Consider the following 9178-nt stretch of genomic DNA (forward strand, 5'->3'; position numbering starts at 1 on the left):
TTGTTGACCAAGATGTGCCCCTTGATTGACTGACTACTTTTGGCAGGAAGGCTTGTGTTCATGGGCCCCAATGGATTGTAACAAACAGAGAGACAGTTTGTGGTTAGCTATCATCCCCAAAGCACGGAGATTTAAAACACCCGTGGTCTCTCTGTGAAAGAGGCTTACCTTGGAGGTTTGGGCGGGGAAGGTTTCTGGATTGGCACACACCTAGCAGTCCACTGAGGTACTCTCTGGATGGAAGCCAGTGGGAAACATCTTTGTGCTCTTTTCCTCTTTTGCTCCGGGTTACTGTTATTTGTGAATGAAGTCTAAAACCTTATTTTTATAGCTGTAACCAGAGAGCAGGATTTTCTTTTAAAATATATTTTATTGATTTTTTTCAGAGAGGAAGAGAGAGGGACAGAGAGCCAGAAACATCGATGAGAGAGAAACATCGATCAGCTGCCTCCTGCACACCCCCACTGGGGATGCGCCCGCAACCAAGGTACATGCCCTCCACCGGAATCGAACCTGGGACCCTTGAGTCCGCAGACCGACGCTCCATCCACTGAGCCAAACCGGTTTCGGCGAGAGCAGGATTTTAATTAAACACACATCTAGGGGCTAGTTAACTGCAATTCTCTGAAGAGACCAGGAAGTGTGATGGGTGCCATCTTTGTGTTCTCCTTCTGCTTCAGTCAAGATCATTAGTGTCTTCCAGAAAGGAGTTTGTGTGCATATCTGGTGCTTTAGATTTTGTGTTTGCCATTCTACATAGCTTATCTCTAATGGCCAACAGGACTTGGTTTTATAGGTTCAATGGGACAGTAGCAAAGAAAGGAGCAGAATTTAACTGTCTATTACCATAGGGCTCAGGACAGAGGGATTAGACTGAAAAAACAACATCAATCTATCAGTCTTCCCTTCAAAGAAGTATATTTAAACAGTGTAAAATATATTGCCTAAGTGTCTTGCTCCCAGCAGCCTGAATCTGGGTGCTGACTAAGATCCTTTCTTTTGAGACAATGATAAGTCTTAACACACACTGAACTACTAGGAGCCATTAAAAATAAAGTAGGCGGCTGGGATAGTCACAAACATTTGAGATACAACTATGAGTTAGGGCAAAGTTGAACAATTATGTTTACTATATGAGGTTACTTCTTCAAGACTGGGAAAAGGGGATACTTTATTTCATGCATAGAACCAAACAGAGAGACAAGTTAAATGAAGGAACAAAGAAATATATTCCAAACAATATAACAAATTAAATCCTCATAAAAAGACCTTTTGGAAAGGAGATAAGTGATTTATTTGATAAAGAGTTCAAAATAATGGTCCAAAGGATATACACTTAGCTAAGAAAAAGAGTAGAAGAATAAAGTGAAAATTTCAACAAGGAGAGAGAAAATATAAGAAAGTACCAACTAGAAGTCACAAAGATAAAGAATTCAATAACTGACCTGAAAAATATAATGCAGGTGTTCAATAGCAGACTAGATGAAGGAGAAGAAAGAATCAGTGTACTCAAATACAGGACAGTGGAGCTCACCCCATCAGAGCAGGGGGAAAAAAGAGGAATGAGGAAAAGGGAAGATAGCTTAAGGGACTCATAGAACATTATAAAGTATAATAATATCCACATTATAGGGAACCCAGAGAAAATTGAGAGAAAGGTACAAAAACATATTTGAAAAAATAATGGCTGAACAGTTTTTTAACCTCAGGAAGAAAAGAGACATCCAGATCACAGAAGGCCAGACATTGTCAAATGCAACGAATCAATGGTTCCTATACCAAGGTACATTATAATTAAAGTGTTTAAGTTAAAGACAAGGAGAGAAACTTAAAATCAACAAAAGAAAAACAACTTGAGGGTCAACCCAATAACCAAAAGGTTGCCAGTTCGATTCTCGGTCAGGGCACATGCCTGGGTTGAGGGCCCATCCCCAGTAGGGCCATGCAGGAGGCAACTGATCAATGATTCTGTCTCATCATTGATGTTTAAAGTGGGTTCAAACTTAAGTTTTTATCAACATAAAATAGACTGTTATAAATTTCTCATTGTAACCACAACGCAACACAAGTTAGAGTAAATACAAAAGATAAAGGGAAAGTAATCTAAGCATATCACTACAAAAATCATCAAATTACAAAGGAAAAGAGAAAGAGACAAAAGGAAGAGAGAAACTAGTAAAAAGCCAAAAACAATGACCACAATGACAATAAGTACATTACTATCAATAATTACTTTAGTTAGGTGGATTACATTCTCCAATCAAAAGACATAATGTGGCTGAATGGGTTAAAAAATTAGACCCAAATATATGCTACTTAAAAGAGACTTCCTTCAGATGTAAGGACACACAAAGTCTGAAAATAAAGGGGTGAGAAAAACCATTCATTGTAAATGGGTGAAAGAAACCTGGGGTAGCTATACTTATATAAGATAAAGTAAACATAATAAAAATCTGTAGTATGATCCAAAAAGATCATTATATAATGACTAGTGGCCCAGTGCACAGATTCATGCACATTGAAAGGAAATTAATTAGAAGAAATGTTTTAATATCACTAGTTGGCCTTTCTTTATAATAGAATGTCAGAGATGAAAAAAATTAGTAAAATGTATATGAAAATAATATATAAATTGATTAATAGACAATAACAACATGATATAACAACAAAGACATGACATAAAAACAACAAAAACATGCTATAAAAACATCATTGATAAAAACAATGACTGATAAATTGATTAAACTTATTCTAATATCTCCCTGTATATCACATTAAGAGTAAAAACACTTTCAGAGTGCTTGACTAATTTCCCTTGTGATGAAGTATTTACAACTTTAATTTTAATGTCACATGCTCTTCAAACCTGAGAGAAAGCAGTATATACCTGACCATGTACGGAAACGGGTTCCGGTAGGAATATTCCTACTTTGTTTAGATTGGCGCCAGTGAGAGTTTTATATGTATTGCGCATGCACAAGTCAACATTTATTTTTAAATTGCCAGTAAGTGTCATATGTACCAGCCGGCTGGTCGGTCAGACAGTAGGATGGTTGGACAGATGTAAGATGAGTCACTTAGCCTTTTTTTTATTGTCTAAAGTTTTACATATGTCTCCTTTTTCCCCAATTGACTCCCTCCCCCATCCCTTCCCAGCCAGGGCAAGCCTCCACCGCCCCAGTGTCTGTGTCCATTGGTTATGCAAATATGCTTGCATATAAGTCCTTTGGTTGCTCTCTAAATCCCCCTCCCCTACCATTTGTCTCTAGATTGATCTATTTTTGTTCATCAAATTATGTTGATCATTATATCCCACATATGAGTGAGATCATGTGATATTTATCTTTTTCTGACTGGCTTATTTCTCTTAGCATAACGCTCTCTAGTTTCATCCATGCTGTTGCAAATGGTAAAAGTTCCTTCTTTTTAATAACGGCATAGTATTCCATTGTGTAGATGTACCACCATTTTTAATCCACTCATCTGCTGATGGGCACTTAGGCTGTTTCCAAATCTTAGCTATTGTAAATTGTGCTGCTATGAACATATGGGTACATATATTCTTTCTGATTGGTGTTTCTAGCTTCCTGGGATATAGTCCTAGAAGTGGGATTACTGGGTCAAATGGGAGTTCCATTTTTAACTTTTTCAGGAAACTCTATACTGTTCTCCACAGTGGCTGCACCAGTTCTCCATAGTGGCTGCATTCCCACCAGCAGTGCACGAGGGTTCCCTTTTCTCCACATCCTCGCCAGCACTTGTCATTGGTTGATTTGTTGGTGATAGCCATTCTGACAGGTGTGAGAAGGTACTGTATTGTTGTTTTGATTTGCATCTCTCAGATGATTAGTGACTTTGAGCATGTTTTCATATGTCTCTGGGCCTTCTGTATGTCCTTTTTTGAAAAGTGTCTATTTAGATCCTTCGACCATTTTTTGATTGGATTGTTTTTCTTCCTTTTGTTAAGTTGTATGAGTTCTCTGTAAATTATATATATACTAGAGGCCCAGTGCATGAAAATTCATGCACTGGAGGGGGGGTCCCTCAGCCCGGCCCCTCTCACAGTCCAAGAGCCCTTAGGGGCGGGAGGTGACCTGGCGATCAGGGGAAGGCGACACCCCATCACACCTCTGTTGCTGCCACTGCCGGCAGTGCAAGCTTCGGCCGGCCCTGGTTACCCTGGGCGGCTGGGCAGCTGCCATCTGAGGCTTGCCTGCACCTCGGGCTGGTCCTGGGCGGCTGGGCAGCCGCCATCTGAGGTTTGCCTGTGCCTCGGGCATGCCCTGGGTGGCTGGGGGGCTGAGGGGACTGGGGGACTCCAGAGGCAGGCGTGTGGAGCAGCTGGGCCCACCTGCTGCCCCAGGGGGGCTGAGGGGACTAAGCGCTGCCATCATCTGGCTGTGGGTGCTGCCATCTTTGAGAGCACGACAGTCAATGAGCATATTCCCTCCTTATTGGCTGTGAGCACCGCCATCTTTGCAATGGTGTGAGGGTCAATTAGCATATTCCCTATTTATTAGATAGGATATATATACATATATATAATACATATTATATATATATATATATATATATATATATATTCCAACAAGAGGATATAACATTTCTGAATATTTATGCACCTAATATAAGAGCACCTAAATATATAAAACAATAATTGAGACAGAGAGAAATAAACAGCAATACAATAGTAGAGGACATTAATACCCTACTTACATCATTAGAAGATCAATAAGGAAATATTGGACTTGAAGGACATGTTAGACCATATGAAGTCAAAGATATATACAGAACATTTAACCAAAAAACAACAGAATACACATTCTTCTTACGTGCACCTGGAATACTCTCCAGGATAAATCACTTGTTAGGCCACAAAACAAGCCTTAACAAATTTAAGATTAAAGTCATATCAAGCATCTTTCAAACTACAATGGTATGACACTAGAAATAAATTACTGAAAAAACTAGAAAATTTGCAAATGTAGATATTAAAGAACATGCTATTGAATAGCCAGTGAGTCAAATAAGAAATCAAAAGAGAAATTTAAAAGTATCTTGAGATATGAAAATGGAACTGCAACATACCATATGTGATGGGATGCAGCGGGGCAGTTTTAAGAGGGCATTTTATAATAATCAATGCCAACATCAAGAAACAAGGAAGGTTTCAGTTCCAGATAATGATGTAGAAAGATTCTAAATTCACCTCACCCTGCAGACAGAATTAATCTACAACTTCATATGGAGCAGTTTCCTCTGGAAAAAACTAACTAGAGAAGCAACCCTTTCCCATTGGGAAAATGAGAGGGAAATCACATTGAAGAGGGTAAAAAAGGCTGAGACACAATCTTGTCATAAATTCCATCCTCAGCATGGTGTCCCCCAAAGCCTGGACCTTCTCTTTGAGAAGGAAATAAATTGTACCCCACAGCAGACATGCCAAATTTTAAGACTGGCAGTGGAGAGACGAGCTCCCATAACATCTGGTTTTGAAGACCAATAGGACTTATACCTACAAGACCTACAGTGTTGTGGCAAAGTGAGAAAAGCCTCTGAAAGGGCTCACATTCAGATTCACCCATCCAAGAACTTAGTTCAGAAGCAGCCTTTGATGTAGCACCCAGAATAGACTAATTTATTAATTTTAAAACATTGGTCTGAGAGGCGGGGACTTCCAAGATAAAGGCTGGTAGAGGCCATCTTTCTGTTCTCTTTCTCTGCCTTGCCAAAACCAACAGGCATCATCCTTTTTATTCTTTTTATTGTTTCTGGTGGTTCCAATTTTATTCTAGCTGGCAGGTGCCATCTATCTTTGGATCTCTCCTTCCACCTTATTAAAGCTAGCAGACACCATCTTTTAAAAATTTCTATTATTTTTAAATTTTTCTTTCATTTTCTGTTGTTTCTTTTTTTCTTTATGCTTATAGCAGGTGCCATTTTGCATCCCCCTTCTGCCTTACTCCAGCCAGTGGGTACCATCTTTGTGATCTCCTTCTGTTACCAATATCTCTCAGAGGGAACATTTACACACCTCTGGTGTCCTGCTTTTTAGGTCTGGTGACCTGGGTTTTACACTCACTGAACTCAGGGAAAGAAGGAAGATCTTCAACAAAGAGAAAGAAAATATATGAAAGTATGAACAGAAGGCATAGGGCTAAAGATGACCAAACTAAAAAGTACACTAGCAGGGTTCAATATTAGACTAGCTAAATCATAATAAAGAACCAGTAAACTCTAAGACAGAGCAGCAAAAAGACAAAATAATACCAAAAAAGGTAACGTTAGAGAAAGGTACTTATGGGAAAACAAACTGGACTAACATTGTATCCTAGGAGTTCTAGAAAGAGAAGACAGGGAGAAAGGGGAAAAATAATTTGAAAAAATAATGGCTGAAAATTTTCTTAGCGTGGGAAAAGAACACAGGAATCCCTATCAAGAAAGACCAGAATGTTCCTAAAACATTAATTCAGAGATACCCACACAAAGACACATTATAGATAATATCTCAAAGGTTAAAGGTAGGGAGAGAATCTCAAAAGCAACAAAAGGACAAAATCTTGTTATGTACAAGTGAACCTCAATAACATTATGAGATTTCTTCAGAAACTTTGCAGGCCATAAAAACTGGAGGTTTAGTAACAACAGAGCTTTGGAATGTGTTCACCCACTGAGGTCTCAGGAAAGGTTTACAGTCATCCCCAAGTTGTGTGCTTACTTAAAGGACTGCCCCTCTGGCTGCAGCTATGATGATAAGCTAATAGGCCCCTTTCACAGAAAGACTGAGCTTCTTGGTCTAGTGCCTCTTGTTGTGCCCTGTGAATGGTGGCTACTATGAACTCTTTCACCTTTGGTTAGAGTCATATGGCACATTTGAGTGTAAGCCCAGCTGGTCACCAGAGCCAGGTGATATGGAGGTGTTGTTCCCTGGCAACAACTGCAAAAATCAGGGCACCAGACAGGAACAATGAGACAGAGAGACAGCACAAAGACTTCATCCACTGATCTCTGTTCTCTGAGAGTACCCCTATAGTCCACTATAAGTGTGCCAGGTCAGAAGCCTCCAATCAGGTCACATTTCCTGAACAAGAAAATCGCCCTTTCTGAGAATGTCTGGGGTATGTTTAAGTCTGCTATCTGTGCAGTGCTCATTTAGTGGTAGTATTCAAAGCAGGAATGGGCTCTAGGATCATTACAGTCCCACAGACCAAAAATGCAAACCACTTTGGCCACCAGAGCCCATCTATTAAGTACTCTTATCAGGTTTTATTTTATTCTTTTGTTTGGAACACATTCCTTTCTTGCTTCCTTTTGCTTGACTCTCCATGTTCATTTGTAATCACGAAACAGCCACTTCTCCCAGTCTTGAAGGGTTGGCCTTCTGCAGGCAATGAAATTACCAAACTTTATGTGATGCAGAAAAAGCAATTCTAAGACAACAGTTCATAGCAATAAATGCCTACCTCAAGAAACAAGAAAAATCTCAAGTAAACAACCTATCTTTACACATCAGACAGGAAAAGGCAAATACTGTATAATGCCACTTATATGAGAAATACACAATCATTGAACTCATAGGAAGAGAAAGTAGTAGAATAGTGGTTGTCAGAGCCTGAGGGTTGGAGAAAGGCAGAGATGCTGGTAAATGAGAACTTCTTCTAGTTATAAGGTGAATTAATTCCAGGTATCTAATGTACATCATGGTGAGTATAAGATAAATCCTGTTTTGCATACTTCAAAGTTGCTAGGAGAGTAGAATATTAATTTTCTCATCATAGCAATACCAAAAAAATAGCAGTTATGTGTGGTATAGGATATGTTAGCTAACCTTATTTTGGTAAACATTTTGCAATATATATGTATATCAAATTAACAAATTGCACACCTCAAACTTATACAATGTTATGTGTAAATTATATCTCAATAAAGCTGTGGATAAAAAGAAGTAATGACAGCCCTTGCCAGTCTGGCTCAGTTGGTTGAATATTGTCTCATATACCAGAAGGTCACTGGTTCAATTCCTGGTCAGAGCACATGCCAGGGTTGTGGGCTCACTCCCCAGTGTGGGGCATGCAGGAGGCAACCGATCAATGATTCTCATCACTGATGTTTCTTTTTTTTTTTTTTTTTTTTTTCCACTTTTTTTTTTTTTTTTAAATTTCTTTATTGATTAAGGTGTCACATATTTGTCCTCATCCCCCCATTCCCATCCCACCCCTCTCCCCACGCATGCCCCAATCCCCTGTTGAACATAACCGTTGGATAGGCTTATATGCATGCATACAGGTCCTTTGGTTGAACTCTCCCCCTCCCCCCACCCTCCCCCTGCCCTCCCCTATCCTCCCTCTGAGGCCCGATAGTCCGATCGATGCCTCCTTGCTTCTGGTTCTGTTCTTGTTCCTCAGTCTATGTTGTTCATCATTTCCCCTAGATGAGCGAGATCATATGTCACTAGATATATACTAATAAGAACTGAATGTGAGACGAGCAATAATAGTTATGCTGACAGGCAAATGAATCAATCTGTAGCGAGCTTCCCCCTGGACCAACAGTTCTTTTGAGACCCAATTTCAATGTCCAGCAGTTCCTTATGTGTACATGTCAGCACTGACCCCTCAGCTCTGGATGGTGGACAAATGGTGGTAATGGAGGTCCGACTCCCTCTGGTTTGGTCTTGGCCGAACCCAGGGGCACGGCGTCACCCGGACTAAGGGGCACGTGGCCTCACCCATACCCAAGGGGCGCGTGGTCTCACCCGGGCCTGGGACCCAGCCTCACCCGGATGGATCCAGGGGCGCACGGCCTCACCCGACCCAGAATCTGGCTTCACCCGTACCCAGGGACGCTTGGCCTCTCCCAGACCCAGGGGCACGTGGCCTCTCCCGGGCTTAGTTGCACAAGGCCTCACCTGGTTCCAGGGACACATGGTCTCTCCCGGACCCAGGGACGCTTGGCCTCTCCCAGACCCAGGGCCACTTGGGCTCACCCGGGCTTAGTTGCACGAGGCCTCACCTGGTTCCAGGGACACATGGTCTCTCCCGGACCCAGGGACGCTTGGCCTCTCCCAGACCCAGGGCCACTTGGGCTCACCCGGGCCTAGGTGCACGAGGCCTCATCCGGATCCAGGGACACATGGTCGCACCCGGACCCAGGGACGCTTGGCCTCTCCCAGACCCAG

This window comes from Eptesicus fuscus, chromosome 1 (genome assembly GCF_027574615.1).
Source record: "Eptesicus fuscus isolate TK198812 chromosome 1, DD_ASM_mEF_20220401, whole genome shotgun sequence".
Taxonomy (NCBI): domain Eukaryota; kingdom Metazoa; phylum Chordata; class Mammalia; order Chiroptera; family Vespertilionidae; genus Eptesicus; species Eptesicus fuscus.